General features: G+C 53.1%; 1 protein-coding gene across 7 annotated transcripts in view; it reads right to left on the minus strand.

The window, feature by feature from the left end:
* Nucleotides 1–19,168, minus strand: part of POLD1 (DNA polymerase delta 1, catalytic subunit) — a 1,263,933-nt gene that overhangs the window by 660,790 nt on the left and 583,975 nt on the right. The gene's annotated exons all lie outside the window — the stretch shown is intronic.

Raw genomic sequence — 19,168 nt, forward strand, 5'->3', positions numbered from 1 at the left:
ATTTTCACGACAAAGACTTGCCCACTGCCGGGAGATTATCCGGAGCAGTCCAAGCCGCTGCTACCCTTCTCTGCAGAGCCATATGAAACGGCAAAACCGGGTCAGTGGGGGGGGACCAAGATCAAGGATGTCCGTGAGATCATCCTGAACAAACTCCCCTGGGGGAGCTGACCAACCCAAGTACTCGGTGACCCGAGACATAAGGCGCCGATATGAAGAATCGGCATGAGTGCCAGGCTCCGGCCTACAAAACTCCACCTCCGGAGAGGTGTCCAGTCCACTGGCATCATGCAGTGACTGCCTCAGGTCATTAAACTAGCTATGGCCCGAGATAAGCTCATCTAGAACCGGAACCAAGCCGTCATCAGAGCCTTCATCACCCTCTGAAATGTACTCCAGGCGGGGAGAGGAAGACCTCTGGGGACCAAAGCAGTGCCTGACCTTAGCCAGACCCTTTCTAGGGGCTAACCCCGTGCCACGGGGTCCCTCCGACACCACCGCCTCGAAAGGCGTCGAGGGCGCCGAACGAGTCGGCGCCGACAGACACGGCATCGACGTCAGCTTCAGCGCCGCCAGCATCGACGGTGTCGACACAGGCCTCGAAGCCGGAGCTCCGAGCGTGTCTCTCGACGACCTAGGCGCCAACAGCGTCGACGACCCCGTCGGAGGTGGAGCCTCGAGAGAAATCTTTGAAGACGGCACAAGATCATGCGGTCTCGAACGCGTCGAGGACCGGGACTTGGAACGGGCATGGCGAGAACGGCTACCCTTGTCCGAGCGGGGCCTATCCGCGAGCCGTGCCGACCACCCGAGCCCGAAGGCGTACGAGCGGTGTCTCTCGACTGGTGCCGACCAACCCCACTCAGAGGCGCGGATGGACCGGTGCCCTGCGATACAAGAATCGCTAGCATCTGCTTCCTGAAGGAACCCCATTCCTCCGGTGTCGCTTACATGGAGGGATAAGCAACCCGCCGACGGGCGGAGTCCTCGGAAGAGGACGGGGAAGGCGACCGATGCCGGCGCTTCCAGGAATGCCTCAAAGAGGGGGAGGAGTGACGAGACTGACTCCTGGAAGGGGACCCACTGGACTTCCGACGATGACGTGGAGAGTCGCCCCTCGAGTCATCCGTCGAAAGCCCCGTAGACCTCGACTTCCGGGGGCTTAGACACCCGACCTACCGACAGCTTCTTGCGTTCCCGCAAGGCCTTTGCCGTGAGCGACTGGCAGTCGACACAGTCGTCCGTATCGTGGGCCTCCCCGAGGCACCAGAGGCAGGCGTCGTGCGAGTCCGTGACCGACAACTTGGACCCACAGTCCCCACATTTCTTGAAGCCCGGACACGGGGTTGAAGATGAAGTAGACATCGCCACAAACTGGTCTTCACAAAAAACCGAACAGGTTCAACGAACCGAGAAGAAAACAGCAAACGCCAAAGAGTCGAGGCATACCGAGATTCACGAAGCGAACATGTTCGCGGAAAAAACGGAACTGAGGCTATGGGCGTCGTGCATCCTACTTATCACATCGGGTGACGTCGGCAGTCGGAGGAGGTCCTCGGGGACGGCACATCGATGCAGGACGCCGAAGATTTTCCGAAGCAGCACATCTGTGGTGATTACTGTCATAGATATGGAATACGTCGGAGGACCCAATCCCCTCGAAATATACACAACAGTCATACACAAACTAAGACTGCATGTACAAGTAGGCGTGAATTCGCGCAGGCCGGGTTCCCATAGAAAACACAGAACAAGGCCGTATTTCTGATCTGATCATTGCATCCCGATTCCCAGGCACGTCAAAGAACACACATGCCCCCACATCAGCTAGGTCTCTGAACTAATTGGGTAGGAATGTGTGCAGCCGAAGAAATGGAGGGCTGCAGCCTAGGTACCAAGGTCGTATTCCTGAGAGCCAAGGCAACGGTCTTGGGATGCCCAAACATGAACTAAGATTAAAGACATTAACACCCCTATGAATGATGGTCACTCTATTTGAACTACCAGATGTGCAGGGAAATGGGCTCTAAATCCGTTGCATAATGGACTGATTAGTGGGATGTTAGGTTCACTTCTGGGGAGGGGTGGACTGATAAAGGAGACAACAGAGAACTACATGAAATAAGTTTTGTACCATGAAGAGCTAAGAATGAGGCCCATACAGTGGAGAGTGCATGAGGTGGGCGCCAACATGTGTGTCTTAAGAAAAGGGCTGCTTTGTCTGCACGGACCAGGCTGACCTCGAAGAGTCTCACTTTGATAACCAGATGCATGCCAAGTGGTTAGGATAAAAAGTAAAGGTGGTGCCAGTTGATGTTAACCAATTGCTTTACAACATTTCATGATGGACGAGGACACTACCCATGTGTGGTGAAGATGAGCGAAAAGACAGCAGAACAAATTGGAAAATGGGCAATATGTAATCATTAGCGTGTATATAGGCAGTAGCGAATGAGGTTGGGGGAGTAACACTGTACATCGATTATGTCATGCATGATGATTTGTGAGTTTATAACCTGAATCTTGTACGGAAGACGTAGAGAGCTCTGTGGCAGTGGACTTTTGTATACAAAACAAAACTTTCTCAAAAGCGGGGACACCTGGTATTTTTCCCTAGCAGGTTGTATATTCTTGGTCTGATCGCTAGGAGTTTCCCTACATTTTCGGTGACCCTGACGTGATCCCAGTGACCCCGCGAAGACGGAGTATTCCTGGCTGCACATCTGGAGGGGCAGCGCCCACCTGCAGCGACCAGTCTTGGCATGCACAACCTTTGAGAGGTTTACAGGAGCAGTGTTCGAATTCCTGCCTGATCTTTGGAGCGTGGCGCTGTCCCCAGATTGTGCAGGCCGTTGACGGGACCCAGTGACTGAGGACATCGGGTGAACACGCAGACGTAAGTGAGCCTGCATTTGGAGAAAAATAAATGAGGTATGAGGAGAGTGTGCGAGTGTTGGGAAGTGTGAAGGAGAGGAGATTGTAGATTGATGAAATAGAAAACCATGTGGTGTTGTGTATATTTTGATTTAGGCCTTTATATTATGATTTGTGGAGTAACAGGATCCTTTCCTTAAGTAATAGGGGAGAAGACTGCACTGTATAATGGAAGAAAAGAGGATATCGATAGAGTATATATATATATATATATACACATACATAGTGAGAGTGAGTCTGGGATCTCTATCTGGTATATAGTAGGGGAGGTGTGAGAACAAAAATGTAGTTGTGGTAGAGAGTTTAATTTGTTGTGATTTTATTGTTAGTACATTTTTCTATTGTGGCAGATTACAGTGTGACGTGGGAAGGGTGAAAGACATATCCATATTTTTGTGTGTGTGTGGGGGAGCAAAGAGGGTTGAGTGTGGGGTATAAGAAGGGGGTACGGGGAAGGCATACGGGTTGTTGGGGTGGGACAAGGCAATTGGTAATACTGTAAAAATATTGACGGGAAAGGGTAGTTATTATGGAGCCAACAACCCCATTGGATTACATGTGCAAGGCCCTTCTGTTAGATCAAGATAAGGAACAAGTTACTTACCTGTAACTGTTGTTCTCCAGCATGGGTCTGGCATGGATTCAAATGCTCATGAATATTCCCCGTCGTCAGGCTGGGAATCCTCGGTAAAGAAAAATCAGTATCAGTTTCGTTTCTGATCTGTCTTTCGTAGTAGTAACCAATCACTGATCTCTGCGTCATACTGACCACAGCCAATGACTACCATCTCCCTAAGCCCCGCCTCTGGCAGCCATCTTCAGATTTGGTAGCAAGTGAAGTGGCAGTATGACCAAGTGAAGAGCCGTAGAGGGGTAGGCGGGAGGGTTCGCATGTGAATCCATGCCAGACCCATGCTGGAGAACAACAGTTACAGGTAAGTAACTTGTTCCTTCTCCAGCATGTGGTCTGGCATGGATTCACATGCTCATGAATAAAAGAATACATAGCAGTACACACATGCACAACCACGGGAGGTGGCAACAGGCTCAACATTAAGCAATACAACAACTCAACATTAAGCATCTCTTACCTTCTCACCAGGCTCACCTTAGGCGAACAGGTTGCGCAGCACTGCTTGGCCAACCCTGGACTCCTCCCTGGAATCCCGGTCGACGCAGTAGAATTTCATGAAGGTGTGCGTCGACCTCCACGTAGCAGCCCTGCAGATGTCCAGCAGGGGCACACCAGATAGGAACGCCGTGGTAGCTGCGATCGCTCTGGTGGAATGGGCTCTCGGACGGCCAGGCAGCGGTCGGTTTGCCAACCGATGACAGTACATGATACAGCCGGAGAGCCATCTGGAAATGGAAGCCTTTGAGAGAGCCTTCCCCTGATTGACAGGTCCAAAGTTCACAAAAAGTTGTGACGTCTTCCGAAAACTCTTCGTGCGGTCCACGTAGAACTTCAGCGCTCTAGCCCCATCCAGCGAGTGCAAAGTCCTTTCAGCCGGCGACGAAGGCGACGGGAATAAAACAGGCAACACCAAGGGTTCGTTGAGGTGGAAGTCCGACGGCACCTTGGGCATGAAGGAGGTGTGCGTTCTGACCACTACCCTCGTGTCGTGAAAAGTCAAGTACGGGGGCTTGCAGGAAAGGGCCTGGATCTCTCCCACCCGTCGTGCGGAGGTGATGGCCACAAGAAACGCTGTTTTCCACGACAAGAACTTCAACAGAGCTGAGTGCAGAGGCTCGAACGGAGGTCCCATGAGCTTGGTCAGCACCACGTTGAGCTCCCACGCCGGGGCCGGAGCCTTCACCGGCGGGAACGATCTGAACAGTCCCTTCATGAATTCTTTCACCAGACGATGAGACCACAAAGACGTCCGTCCCGTGGTTCTGGTGTATCGGGAGATAGCAGCAAGATGAATCTTGATGGAAGCGTGCGCCAGTCCAGCCTTGGCCAGTGTCAGTAGGTACGGCAGTACTTGAGGAGCCGTAATCCGTAGAGGGTTAATCTTCTGTGCGTGGCACCAGACAGAGAACCTCTTCCATTTGTGTCCGTAGCATTTAAGAGTTGAGGACGCCCTGGCCTTTGCAAGAACCTCTCTGCAGTCGGCCGATATGTCGTAACCTCCAAACTCTAACGCTGCAGGAGCCAGGCCTGCAAGTTCAGTGACTTCGGGTCGTGACGGAGGATGGCGCCTCCTTCCCTGGAGAGAAGATCCGCGTCCACTGGCAGCTTGATTGACGGGGACGCTGACAATTTCAGAAGGTCCGGGAACCATATCTGCCTCGGCCACGCAGGTGCGACGAGGATCATCCTGCACCGTGACCTCTTGAGCTGGTTGATGAGCCGGATCAACAACGGCAATGGAGGGAACGCATATAGGAACAGGCCCTCCCAGGGGAACGAGAAAGCATCGCCCATGCTCCTCGGCTGAACAGATCGATCTGGGGTGTGCCCCACCGTCGGAAGAGGCGGTCCACTAGATCCTGTTGTAGTTCCCACTCGTGGCACGAGCGCAGCTCTCTGCTGAGCAAGTCGGCGATGGTGTTTTTTATTCCTGCCAGATGAAACGGCACCAGAAACATCCCTTGGACGACGGCCCAATGCCACAGATCCTGCGCCTCCTTGGACAGGGCTGGGGATCTGGTACCGCCCTGCTTCTTGATGTAGAACATGGTGGTGGTGTTGTCGGTGAAGATCCTCACCAGCTTGCCCTTGAGAGACGGAAGAAAGGACCCGAGGGCCCAAAACACTGCACAGAGCTCCAGGACGTTGATATGGAGGGACTTCTCCGTCGGCAGCCAAAGGCCTCTCGCGTGCAGATTTTCGGTGTGCGGTCCCCACCCTTCCAGGGAGGCATCCGTGGTCACTCTTCTGGTGGCCCGGGGTCTGGAAGTCCATGCCCACCGTCAGATGCGCGCGGGTGCCCCACCACCGGATCGCTCATCGGAAGCTCTCGTCGAGTGTGATCCTGTCCTCGAAGCTGCCCGTCGTCTGGATCCAGCGAGCGTCCAGGAACTCCTGTAACGGGCGCATTCAAAGCCTGCACAGGCGGATGAGATAAATGCAAGAAGACATCATTCCGAGGAGGGATTTGATGGACCTCACCCTGGCCGCGTCCGCAACCAGCATCCGCTGCACCTTGCCCAAGATGGCCCTTGTCTTTCCTCCGACGGAGAAGCCAGAAGCGCCACTGTGTCGAGTTTCGCTCCCAGAAACAGTGCGTCTTGCGCGGGCACCAGGTGGGACTTGGCGTAGTTTATGGAGAATCCCAGGTCCGTGAGTAGTTGGACGGTCCTCGCCGTGTGCTCTGCGGCAATCTCCCTTGTCTTTGCTCGGATGAGCCAGTCGTCCAGGTAGGGGTAGACGTGGATCCCCTCCAGGCGCAGCCACGCCGCCACCGGTGCGAGGCACTTGGTCAACAACCTGGGTGCCGACCTCAATCCGAAGGGAAGGGCTCTGAACTGGTAGTGACGCCCTTGGACCACGAATCTGAGAAACTTTCGGTGTCCCTTTAGGATGGGGATATGGAAGTAAGCATCCTCCAAATCCAACGACGACAGGAAATCGCCCTCCTCCAGCTGACCCAGGACGTGCTGGAGGGTGACCATCCGGAACTTCTGTGCCTTGATGAATTTGTTCAGTCGTCGTAGGTCCAGGATGGGACGCCATCCTCCTGTCTTCTTCACGAGGAAGTATCTTGAGTAAACTCCGGAGCCCCGAAGCCTCTTTGGGACGAGCTCAATGGCGCCTTTCTTGAGCATCGCCTTTACCTCCAAGAGAAGTTGAGGGACGTGATGTTCCTTCCTGGCCACGGGAGGGGGGGGGGGGTGGGGGTTGTAGGTGTATCGCGCGGGCACTTCTTTAGAAACTCGAGCACGTGACCCTGGGCCAGGGCGTCCAGCACCCAACGGTCGGTGGAGATGGACTCCCACACGCTGACGAAGTTCGCCAGCCGGCCTCCCACTGGGATGCTTCGGTGGGGGCCCGACCCCACGGCCGGTTCAGTCCTGCTTCGACGATACTTTGCCGGCTTGTCCTCCCTGGCGACGACGGCGGGGTCCGCCCGACTTGTCCCCTGTAGGCTTCCTGTGAAGCCGGGCCGCTTGACGGTAGGTGGAATATCCGCCGCCGGAACCTTTGGAGGCACCCTGCTTGCCTCCGGTGCTCCGAAAGGGCGGCCGTCGTTGCTGGAGAACACCAAGAGCCCGGGCCGTCTCCGTGTCCGTCTTGATGGCTTGTAGGGAATCGTCCACTGTTTTCCCCAAACACGTTGCTCCCGTCGAAGGGCATGTCCAAAACTCTGGTCTGCACGTCCTGCCGGAAGTCCGTTGCCTTGAGCCATCCACGCCATCTAAGGCACACGCCGTTGCCCAACTGGCGAAATCCAGTGTCAGCGATGTCCGTCGCTATCGTAATGGTGTGGTCCGACGCCACTTCTCCTTCCTGCAAGATCTCTAGGGCCTCCGCCCTCTTGGCGTCCGGTAGGAAGTCCAGCAGGGGGGCGATCTTGTACCACAACTCCCTGTCGTAGAGGGCTACGATAGCCAAGGCGTTGTCAGCCTTAATCGTCGTTGCTGCCGATGAGATGACTCTGCGTCCCATCGTGTCCAATTTCTTTCCCTCGCCGTCTGGGAGGGAGGTTGACGTAGAGGCCGAAGCTCCCCCCCCCCCCCGCTTTCTTCCTGGCCACCGCGGAGACGACCGAGTCCGGGGTCGGCTGTGCCCAAAGGCACAAGGGGGCCGCGTCCGGGACCCGGTACTACTTCTTGTACCGATCCCTTCTCGCAGGCATTGTGGATGGGTTCTTGAGGAGGGCGAGACCCTCATCCCAGATATCGTCCAGTAGAGGTACAGCGAGGACCGTCTTCCTCTTGGTCTCGCGCCGTTGGTAAAGGAAACCTTCCTTCTTCTCTTCCGGGCAGAGCTGGAAAAGCTCGGAAGCCCTGGCGATCATGGCATGAAACGATCCAATCTCGTCGGGCGGGGAAGCCTGGGGAGGAGGTGACGACGGAAGATCCTCGTCGTAAACCTCGTCGTCTGTACCCGTCACGGCCGTGTCCGTCCCCGTATCATCCCCACGGGTCGTGGACGGGGAGGAGGGCTGAGCAGGGCACGATGGTTGAAAAGGAGGTGGAGGATGAATCCTTCTTCTCTTAGGAGGAGGGCTCCCAGAAGGGCCTGGCTCCGGGTCCCCCGTCGGGAGCAGTTCCTCCGTTGGTGGTAACGGCAATCTCGTCCTTATCGCCGAGCATAAGGACTTTATAGCCAACAAAATGGCCGCCGAGTTGTCTTGCGGCACTGGTTGAGGGGATTCCGACGGGCGGTCAGGAGCCTCGTCGGCACCCTCGACGTTCTCGTCGTCTCCTACGTCGGGGTCCCTCCCGACAGGCTGGTCTTCTTCCACGCCAATGCCGTGGCTTAAGACTTCGATCAGCTCCTCTTCAGAGGTTGAGGCCGAATCCACAACAACCTCCTGCCCCCCCTCTTTTTCTTCTCCGTTGGAGGTTTCATGGGGGTCCTGTCGATGGGCTTGAAAGAGGACTACCTCCGCGGTGGCAGGGAGACTCTGGGCCCCGAAGTCGCCTCCACTGGTGTAGCCTCCACAGGCTGAGCCAGGGCCGCCGCGACTGTCTCGATAGAGGCCTTGGCAGGGTGGATCAAGGCTTTCACCACCTTAGGTGCGCTCACCGCCTTCTCCTTGGGGGGAGGGTCACCGCCTCGCTCCCCCTGCGATGGGGCCTTCGAGCTCCCGGGGTCTCTCCAGGAGCTTCGCCGGGTGCTCGGCCTTCCTCTTATCCGAGCCAGAGCGTTGGCTCGTGGTTGATGGCGCCGGGGAGGATGCGCCCTGCCTGGCAACTGTAGAGCCCGACCGTTCGGCGCTCCCGGAAGGTCTTAGAAGACCGCTCGGCTTCTTCTCGCCTGACGGGCTCTTCCCTTCCAGCCAGTTGGCGAGACGCAGATGGCGGTCCTTCATGGTCCGCTCCGACATATTGCCGCAAAACGCACAGTCCTTCTCCACGTGCGTCTTGTCCTCATGCAGGCAGTAGAGGCAAAGGGAGTGTTCGTCCTCCTTAAAGACATTCTGAAGCTGGGATCCAGGTCAGACCCTGAACAGCTTTCCGGGCGTCGAGCTTCCCTTCTCCTGGGCCATGTCCGAGATGGGCCTGAGAAACTTCTGGAGTCCTCCAAAAGCGTGGCTCGACGAAATCTTCACCCTTGAGGGGCGTAGAGGAATCCGACACGGGTCCCCGTTGATCGGATAAAGAAACGGGGGAGCTTGAGGCTCTTTTGACCGAAAAAAGAGAATTTTCCTATGAAAAAGCGCGAAAACTCACTACAGCTCGAGAGCAATAGCACGAGGATCCCAACACATGAACGTGCGGTAAAAATCTGAAGATGGCTGCCAGAGGCGGGGCTTAGGGAGATGGCAGTCATTGGCTGTGGTCAGTATGACGCAGAGATCAGTAATTGGTTACTACTACGAAAGACAGATCAGAAACGAAACTGATACTGATTTTTCTTTACCGAGGATTCCCAGCCTGACGACGGGGAATATTCATGAGCATGTGAATCCATACCAGACCCCATGCTGGAGAAAATCCTTAAATATCATAGGGAATGGAGTGCAGAAACAGAGGGAGGGATGTTTGACCAGGGCACAAATAATAGAGAGATACTAAGTCACATGCATATGTTTTTAAAAGTTAAATATAAGGGGAAAAAATAAAACAGGAAGGCGGTTTGGAATTCTGGAAAATTGAAGATTTAGACAAATGCCCCACTGATAATTCTAAGGCAGCATGTGAGGAGACTACTTCGTGTAGTGCAATCACTAACACAGTTACTGTCCCGAGCACCCGTGAGGCACCTAGGGAAACAGACTGGTGTCCACCATTAGGATGCTACCCTGCACATGCTGTATCAGGATATACAAATCCACACCCCTGCCATCTACATCGACAAACTATCAGAATCTTCCCAAACCCACAGCGTCAGCCGCTGGGAGGGGTAAATGGCCGGAGGGAGATGATGCAAAACCACAAAAAGAGCTGGTGGATGCATTAAGGAAGGTGGAGGGTGAATTGGCACGACTAAAATTACAACGATAAGAGGGACATCGGACGCCTATATGGGTAAATGAATGGAGGGCAGGAGCCATTTTTTTCACATGGTTAGTACGGTTTCGGGCAAAATGACCGAGTGGGGTGTGGGCACTTCGGGAATGTTCAGGGGAGAAACGACTGAAGATTATTTCGAACAAATAATCTCTAGTTGTTTCTCCTTCGAACATTTGAACTGCGGTAAAACAACCCCAAATCGGATAGTATAGCTATCAAAGATGTGCATATAGAAAAGGACCATGAAAATAAATGGTGGTGAGAAGGGGGATGGATTATGCAATGACAAGATCAGAGGAGGAATATGACAACACACACAAAGAAGAAAAGGAGTGGGAGAAACAGAGCAGCCACCTGTAATATCCCCACAAGTAGAAAGTTTATGGGGACCCAGGTTAAGTAACAGGTTTGGGCGAATGGCAGTAGCTGAGAGATCGGTGTTGGGAAAGGAGAAAGTTAGGAAGGCGTAGGGGCACAGTTTCCGCTGTTGCATAAGGGTCCAAGAAGAGCACAGTATATCCCTTGGGCACACATGGACCGAAATAACCTCAAAGACACCCCGTCCCTCACAGCCGGTGCAGGTCAATGGATATACGCATTCGAAAAGCATACAGCTGGGACTACTTTGGCTGTAGGCAATTTGAAACGTATGTTTGTGTCGGTACTGGGAGATCAGGCTGATATTTGGATTAAAGCGGGGTATCCAGGTGAAATTGGGCGACTGTAGCCATGATAGAGCACATTTCAATGACATTAGGTCCCAAGTATGGGCGGCATTACTGTGTGCGTACCCAGACACACCCAATCTTCAGTCGATTATGAAACGGACAATGCATGACAATGAGGATCCGGCCCAAAACATTACATATACAAGAAATGTGGTGGGTGGAAACAGGTGATTCATGGGATCGATCGATTCCTTTTTTCAATTTTGTGGTTAACAGAGGACCCCCCAAAGAAGTGCACAAGGCACTTGACAAGATAGCGGAGATTGAGGCAAAGGGTTGGGCAGAAATTCAGTCTATCATCATCCACCATTGTAAACGGTTGAAAGAAAAAGAGAAGGAAACAGCACAGTGAGCGCAAGCAGAAAACATGAAACTGGTTCAAAAGAAGTTAGCAAAGGTTGCATTGGAAGGAGGCTGCGGCAGCAGTGCAGACGGAAGGGTCAGCAGCGATTCAGGCAGACGTACACGCAGCACCCGGGTGGGGAGGAGAAAACGGGTATACATGTGGGTATAAACCTCAGTATCAAAGGGGTTCCCCGTGGGGGTTTCAACAGGGGAGAGGGGAATTATTGGGTGCCCGGGGAGGCCGAGGGGGTTTAGGGGGAATGAGACTGCAAGGAGGAGCGGGGTAGGCCAGTGTTGGACATTCAGACCATGGGTCATTTTTCAAGGGAATGTAGGAGTAGACAGGTGTATGCATATCCTCAACAGATGCATTCTTATCCGCAGGGAGGTCCAGTTCCATACCCCCAGTCATACCGACAGATGCCTCCGAAGGCACCTTATGGTGTACCAATGCCGATGACCGGCCCGTTCTCCCCCCCCCCCACCAACTTTCCCGTAGTTACCGGCCCCCGGGAGCTAGTAATGTGCTGTCATATGCTGTACATCAGGGACAGAAACTGGGCCCCCATATGCCAAGCAATAACAGTTCCAAACAATACAGTGACTCACTATCAGGAAACAACTATGGTCGGAGGAAACCCATTTGTCTTCCCGTGGGCAAACACGTACCTGGATTAGGACAGCCCACAGGGAGCCTTAACGTGTCCAGTTCTATCAGTCACTGCCGACCCAGAAGAGGAACCCTTGGAAGGCGTGGGGATAGCAAATTAATTATTCATTTTTAAGGTACATACACGTGCAACTAAATCATGCATTAGTGAGGGAGGATTTCCTCTATCAGGTGAGGTCATGGAAACGCAGGGCTTCTCTAGGGGGCAGTAACTAACAGTTCTTTTGACAATGGGGCAAAGAGTTGTGGGCCCCCTTGTTATATTCCACTGCGACTGCAATCAATTTGTTGGGGAGGGATATTTTGAGTAAGCTCAATATGACATCTCATTCATCGAAAGAAGTGTGGTGTGTTGGTATGTGTGCCAGAAGGGTAATGTTGACCTTGCATGCATTAGGTGGAGTCTGTGGCAAGAGGAATACCAGTGGCCCGATTTGTTTCTATATGGTATTAACATACTACTGAGTGCCGTGCCACAAGTGGTGAATACATATTGGCGAGTAGCCTCCGAGTTTCTGTTCAGGCCTGCCCAGCCTCAAGAGATTGTTGCAGGCACGATAATTGTACTGGATATAGAAGGAGTTCTAGTGGCAGAAGACAGGATCAACTGCTATCAAAACAATCCGAACAGGGAGTGGCGCACGGTTGTGGGCATTGACCTAAAAAAAAACAATGAAAAATGTGTCAGATGAGTTGTTGTTTGTGAACCGAAAACAGGAGGGAGAAATAATATTGGAAGTGTGTGTTTCCTATGAAATCATGATACAGATCAAGTAAGAGGTGTGCCCCATGCTGCTAGTAGGGACTGCTACTTTCACCTCAGCAGATTTGGTCAAAGTTCCTGACAAATTGTGGATGAACAATCCATATGAATTGGTATTTTTGAAAAGTGGCACGCCAATACGCATTACTCTGAAACCTGGGGCTGTGTTGCCACAAGTGAAGCAGTATCTTCTATCAAAGGCAGCAGAGGAGGAGATTTATGATACTATTATGGCCCTTTTATATCAGGGCAACATAGTACCTTCAAATTCACCCTGTAACACAGCTATTTATATGGTGAAGAAATCAAAAGGTGCTAGTTGGAGGATGATTCAGGATCTACGCCCTCTTAATGACATTGTACAGGCAGAGTTCCCAGTGGTTCCGAAAACTGTTATAATACTGTGCATTATAGCCGTTGAGGGCACACCTTTCACTGTAGTGGAAATGAAAAGGAACAAGTTACTTACCTGTAACTATTGTTCTCCAGCATGGGTCTGGCATGGATTCACATGCTCATGAATATTTCCCAGTCAGGCCGGGAAGAAAAAGAAAAACGGTTTAACTTTCACTTGCAAACTGTTTCTCTCCTCTAAACCAATAAATGTACTCTGGGTATACTGACCCCAGCCAATGACATCCCTCTCACTAAGCCCCTCCTTTGGCAGCCATCTTCAGATTTGGTAAGCACGTAAAGTAGCAGTATGACCAAGACGAGCCGCCGAGGGGACGTCAGGAGGGTTTGCATGTGAATCCATGCTAGAACCATGTTGGAAAACAATAGTTACAGGTAAGTAACGTGGTCCTTCTCCAGCATGGGGTCTGGCAGGGATTCACATGCTCAACAGACTCAGTTCAAGCGAACAGACTGCGTAGCAATGCTTGGCCAACTCTGGACTGCTCCCTGGAATCCCTGTTAACGAAGTAGAACTTCGTGAAGGTGTGGGTCGACCTCCACATAGCAGCCCTGCAGATGTCCAGACAGGAACGCCATCGTCGCAGCAAACGCTCTGGTGGAGTGGGCTCTCGGATGGCTGGGCAGCAGTCGGTTCGCCAACCGATGACAGTGCGTGATGCAGTCGGAGAGCCACCTTGAGATGGAAGTCTTGGACAAGGCCTTCCCATGGTTCACAAACAGTTGAGACATCTTCCAAAAACTGTGTGCCACGTAGAATTTCAGGGCACGAGCAACGTCCAGTGAGTGCAAGGCCCTTTGAATCGTTGATGAAGGCTTTTAGAAAAACACAGGCAAAACCATAGGCTCTTTGAGGTGGATTTCCGACAGATCCTTCGGCATAAAGGAGGGGAGTGTCCGCAGCATCACCCTGGACTCGTGGAAAGTCAGATATGGTTGTTTGCAGGATAGGGCCTGGATCTCACCCACCCTCCTGGCAGAGGTGATGGCCACAAGGATGCCCGCTTTTCACGAGAGGAACTTGAGAGGGGCCTGATGCAGAGGCTCAAAGGGGGCCCCCATAAGCCTGGTCAGCACCACGTTGAGCTCCCACGCCGGAGCAGGATCCTTCGCCGGCGGGAAAGATCGAAACAGTCCTTTGAGGAAATCCTTGACAAGTCGATGAGACCAAACTAAGGATCTTCCTGGAGTTCTGGTGTAGCAGGAGATAACCGCTAGATGCACCTTGATAAATGCGTGCAGCAGGCCAGCCTTGGCCAAGGATAACAAGTATGGCAGGATCTGCAGGGCCGTGACCCTGAGAGGGGTGATCTTGAACCTGCTGGAAAACTTCAGGCATTTGGAGTTCGCAACCATCGCAAACAGATCGATTTCTGGCCTGCCCCACTTGATGAAGATGCGGTCCACTTGGGTCTGCCGAAGTTCCCACTCGTGACAGGAGCACAACTCCCTACTGTGCAAGCGTGCAATGGTGTTCTTGACCCCCGCCAGGTGAAAGCAGACGAAGACCATTCCTTGTCTGACGGCCCAGTGCCACAGGTCCTGCGTCTCTTTGGAGTGCGCTGGGGATCGTATGCCCCCCCCCTGCTTCCTGACGTAGAACATCGTGGCAGTGGTGTCCGTGAATATTCTCACCACCTTGCCTTTCAGAGACAGAAGGAAAGACATGAGGGCCCAGAACACAGCCTGTAGCTCCAGGATATTGATGTGTAGATCATCCTCCTCCGGCAGCCACAGGCGTGCAGCCTTCCGGTGTGGGCTCCCCAGCCATCCAGAGATGTGTCCGTGGTGACTGTTTCCTGGTATGGGGGGGTTTTGAAATCCTGTTTCCTGGGCAATGTTGGAGGGAACGCCCTACCACCTTATCACATCCGGGAAATCATCATCGAGCAAGATCTTGTTCACGAAGCTTCCGGACACCTGTACCCCGCGAGCGTCTAGGAACTCCTGAAGAGGTTGCATCCGCAATCTGCAGAGCTGGATGAGGTAGATGCAAGAGGACATCATGGCGAGCAGCGACTTGATGGTTGCACTGTGGCGGTCTTCAGTGCCAACAGCTGTTGCACTCTTCCCCAGCATGGTCACTACCCTTTCCTCCAACGGCGATGCTAGGCAGGAGAACCTGTTGGGTCTGGCTCCTACAAACAGTGCGTTCCGCGATGGTGTCCAGCAGGACTTCGGATAATTGATAGAGAATCCTAGATCCATCAGCAGCTGGACGGTCATCTCTGTGTGTCCAACGGCTAACTCTCGCGAACTGGCTAGGATGAGCCAGTCGTCGAAGTACAGGTACACAATTATCCACCGTAGACGCAGGAGGGCCGGCACTGGTGCCAGGCACTTCGTGAACACCCTGGGTGCTGACTTCAGACCGAAGGGGAGGGCCTTAAACCGGTAGTTCCATCCCTGCACTATGAAGTGTAGGAACCTTTGGTGCTTCCTGTGAATGGGGACGTGGAAGTAGGCATCCTCCACTTCCAGCAACGTCAAGAAGTCTCCTTCCTCCAGTTGGCCGAGCACGTGCTGCAACATGACCATCCTGAATTTTTGGGACTTGAGGTACTTGTTGAGACGCCGCAGGTCTAGCATGGGTCGCCAGCCCCCAGTTTTATTTTTGACGAAAAAGTATCTGGAATAAGACTCGGGAGCCACAGTCGTGGAACCAACTCTCTTGCCCCCTTTGGTAGCATGGCCCGTACCGCCTCCAAGAGTTGAGGGATTTGCTGCTCCTGTCGGGCTACCGGAGGTATCCGCAGACACCTGTGTTGAATCTGCAGGGTATGTCTGTGGGCAAAAGCATCCAGCACCCATCTGTCGGTGTAGATCTTCTCCCATTCGATGACAAATCTAGTCAGCCGGCCTCCCACCGGGGTGCATGGGTGGAGGTCCGAAGTTCTGGCCGGTTCAATCCTGCTTCTGGATTCCCGCCTGGAGGGCGACAGTGGTGCTGACCACCTCCATCATAGGTCTTGGAACAGCCTCTGTATGCCTCCTGGGTCGTGGACCTGGAGGGCTGGCTTTACGACAAGGAGAAACCTTTCGTCGATCTGGTAGACTTCCCACTGGAGGAGCGAAAGGAAAAGCGGTGTTGCTGGAGAGTGCCCAGGGCAAGAGCCGTTTCTGTATCTGCCTTGATGGCCTGCAGGTTCTCGTTGACAGCCTTCTCAAAAAGGTTATCTCTGTTGAACGGCATGTCCAGCACGCTCGCCAGGACCTCCTGGAGGAAATTCTTGGCCTTTAGCCAGCCCTGACGACAGAGGCAGACACCGTTGCCCATTTGCCAGAACCTTGTGTCGGCAATGTCCAGCGCCACTGTGATGGCATAGTCCAAAGCCACCTCCCTTCCTGGAAGACGGGGATCGCCTTCATCCTGTTGTCAGGGAGGTCCTCCAGAATCAGGCCCAGCTTGTACCAGAGCTCCCTGTCGTACCTGGCCAGGGTGGCCAGTGCGTTGGCCGAATTGATGGTTGATGCCACAGTGTAAATAACCTTCCGTCCCATGGCGTTCAACTTCTTCCCCTGGCTGTCCGGAGGGACTGAGGACGATGAGGAAGGATTCAACAACCTTTTCCTCGTTGTCACTGAAACCACCGAGTCAGGTGATGGTTGCGACTGTAGGCACTTGCGTGCGGATTCCGGCACAGAGTACTTTTTCTCCACCTTATTCCGCTTGGCCGGAGCCATGTAAGGGTTCTTCAAGAGGGCTAGGCCACACGTCGTCCAGAAGGGGCACCCCCATGATGGTCTTCCTCTTGTCTTCGCGCCTGTGGTACAGGAAACCCTCCTTCTTGGTCTCCTTGGGCGCAAGCTGGAAAAGCTTGGAAGCTTTGGTGAACATGGAATGAAACTAACTGACCTCATCTGGTGGGGACACCCTTGGTTGCAGTGATCCACCCGTCATGACAATATCATTGTCGTCTTCGGTCGTCCCTGTGTCCGGATCCACCGGAGAGGAGGGCACCAGACATAGGTGGGGAGGCTGAAATGGGGCGTCGGATGGTGCTTCCTCTTTTTAGCCGGAGGCTGATCGGGGTCAACATCCTTTTCTGGATTTCTGACACCAACGTGTGCAGGGTCGATGGGATGTCTAAGAATACATTCCTCGGCTGCACCAGCGTGACTGGAACACTAGGTCCTGCGCCACCGTTATCGTCAGCGCTGTCGCCCTACTCCTCCACATTCTCATGGACCGTGTGCAGAGACTCCAGGTCCTCGTCGTCCGTGGACAAAACTTCCATGGCCTGGAGTACAGCATGGGACTTCCTCGCCCCCCCCCCCTCGATTTGCACCCTGAGGGCTCAGAGCTGCGCTCAGAGACGGCATCTTCTTCTCTGGCATGCCTCAGGCTTTGCCACAGTCACAGTGGAGGCTTCCTGCCTCAGAGGCAAGGACACCTTAGGTGCAGCGGGGGCAACCTTCACAGGGTCAGCCCCTTTTGCCTTCGAGAGAGAGCAGCTGTCGCCAGCTCAATCGTTGAAGATTTCTACTGCGCTGCCTGGGCCTTCTTGGGCAGGTCAGCTGCCTTATCCATCTTCAGCTTCTCTGGTTTCTCCCACAGCTTAGCCGGATTGAGTGACATTGTTTGTGAGGAGCAGCTTGATCGCTGGCTGGCGATGGAGGCAGATGGTGATTTATATCGCACCCTGCTCATCGTGGGACCCCCCCCCTCTCCGCGGCAACCCTGATGGAACCGGACTTGCGGTGCTTGGCCTTACCCTGGGCCCCCACAGATGAAGCAACCTCAAAGGACTTAGAAGCCCGCACCTCGGCCGGTCCTGGGTGAGGCATGCCCGTGCTCGATGCACAGGGCATAAGCCTTAGCGGTTAGCCACACCGCCAGTATACTGTGTCGATCCTTCATCGTTTTCTTGGAGAAGCCGAGGCATATCTTGCACTCTCCCTCCTTATGATTCGGGTGAAGACAGTAAAGTCACTGGAGAGGTTTGTCCTGCACAAACAAGTTCCCCAGCCCGCAGCTGGTACTGGGTTTGAAAAGGGATCTGCCTTCCATCTCCTCCGTCATGGCCAGAGGTGCGGAGTAGGCCTAATGGCCGTCGGTAAACTTCGAAGAAACTTCGACGATCCTTGCCCTTGTGGGGTGCTAAAATTCACGACAAACAAATCCTCTCTGTCAGTAGATGGAAAGAGGAGCACACAGGCTCTTTTTGACAAAAATAGGAACTTTTCCAGTGAAAAACGAAAAACTGTAGATGTAGCTCATGGACAAAACTCGAGGACTCCCAAAACTGAAACGTTTGGTAAAAATATGAAGAGGGCTGCCAGACGAGGGGCTTAGGGAGAGGGCTGTCATTGGCTGGGGGCAGTATGACCCAGAGTACAGTGATTGGTTTAGAGGAGGAATACAGTTTGTAAGTAAAAGTGAAACTGTTTTTCTTTTTACAGAGGATTCCCGGCATGATGACATGGAATATTCATGAGCATGTCAATCCATGCCAGACCTCATGCTGGAGAAGAACAAGTTACTTACCAACTGGTAACTTTCTTTCGACTGGATGTTCGTCCAACGTATTCCTCATCTTTGAGATGTATTGTCCAGCTTCGGAAAACTTTTTGGCAGAGGGCGCCCTGTATCGATGGCATCGAGCTGGTGTCCCTCAAAGCCCTCAGTGGAGGGTGATGTCATCGGAGGTTATAAGTAGCATGTACGGTGCTCGTTGGCATCAGTTCAGTTTTTCCTCTCTTTGTGCAGCAGAAATGCCCATAAACACAAGCATGACAGTACTCAGCCTTGGTGGAACGAAAGCTGTAATAGCATGGGAAATTCTACCGAGCGGTAGGTTGGGAGGTTGATGAGGTATACATTGGAGGAACATCCAGTCGAAAGAACATTACCAGTTGGTAAGAACTTGTTCTTCAAATGGATTGTGTCATCCAATGTATTCCTCATCTTTGACAGATTCCCAAAGCAGTATCCATGATTGGAGGAGGGTGCAAAATGTATGTATATTGAGAATGTTAAAGGACAGAGTAAAGTACTGCCTTACCAAAAGCGACATCATGAGCATGGGAAGTATCCAGAGAATAATGCTTTGTAAACGTGTGTATTGATGAGCACATTGTCGCATCACATATGTTCTTAATAGGGACACCCCTTTGCAGGGCTGTTGATGTAGCCATGCGCCTCATGGAATGGGCTCGTAAACCCTCAGGAGGGTCTTTTGCCTG

Source organism: Ambystoma mexicanum, chromosome 1p, assembly GCF_040938575.1.
Source record: "Ambystoma mexicanum isolate Mex_15411 chromosome 1p, UKY_AmexF1_1, whole genome shotgun sequence".
In the NCBI taxonomy this organism is placed as follows: Eukaryota; Metazoa; Chordata; class Amphibia; order Caudata; family Ambystomatidae; genus Ambystoma; species Ambystoma mexicanum.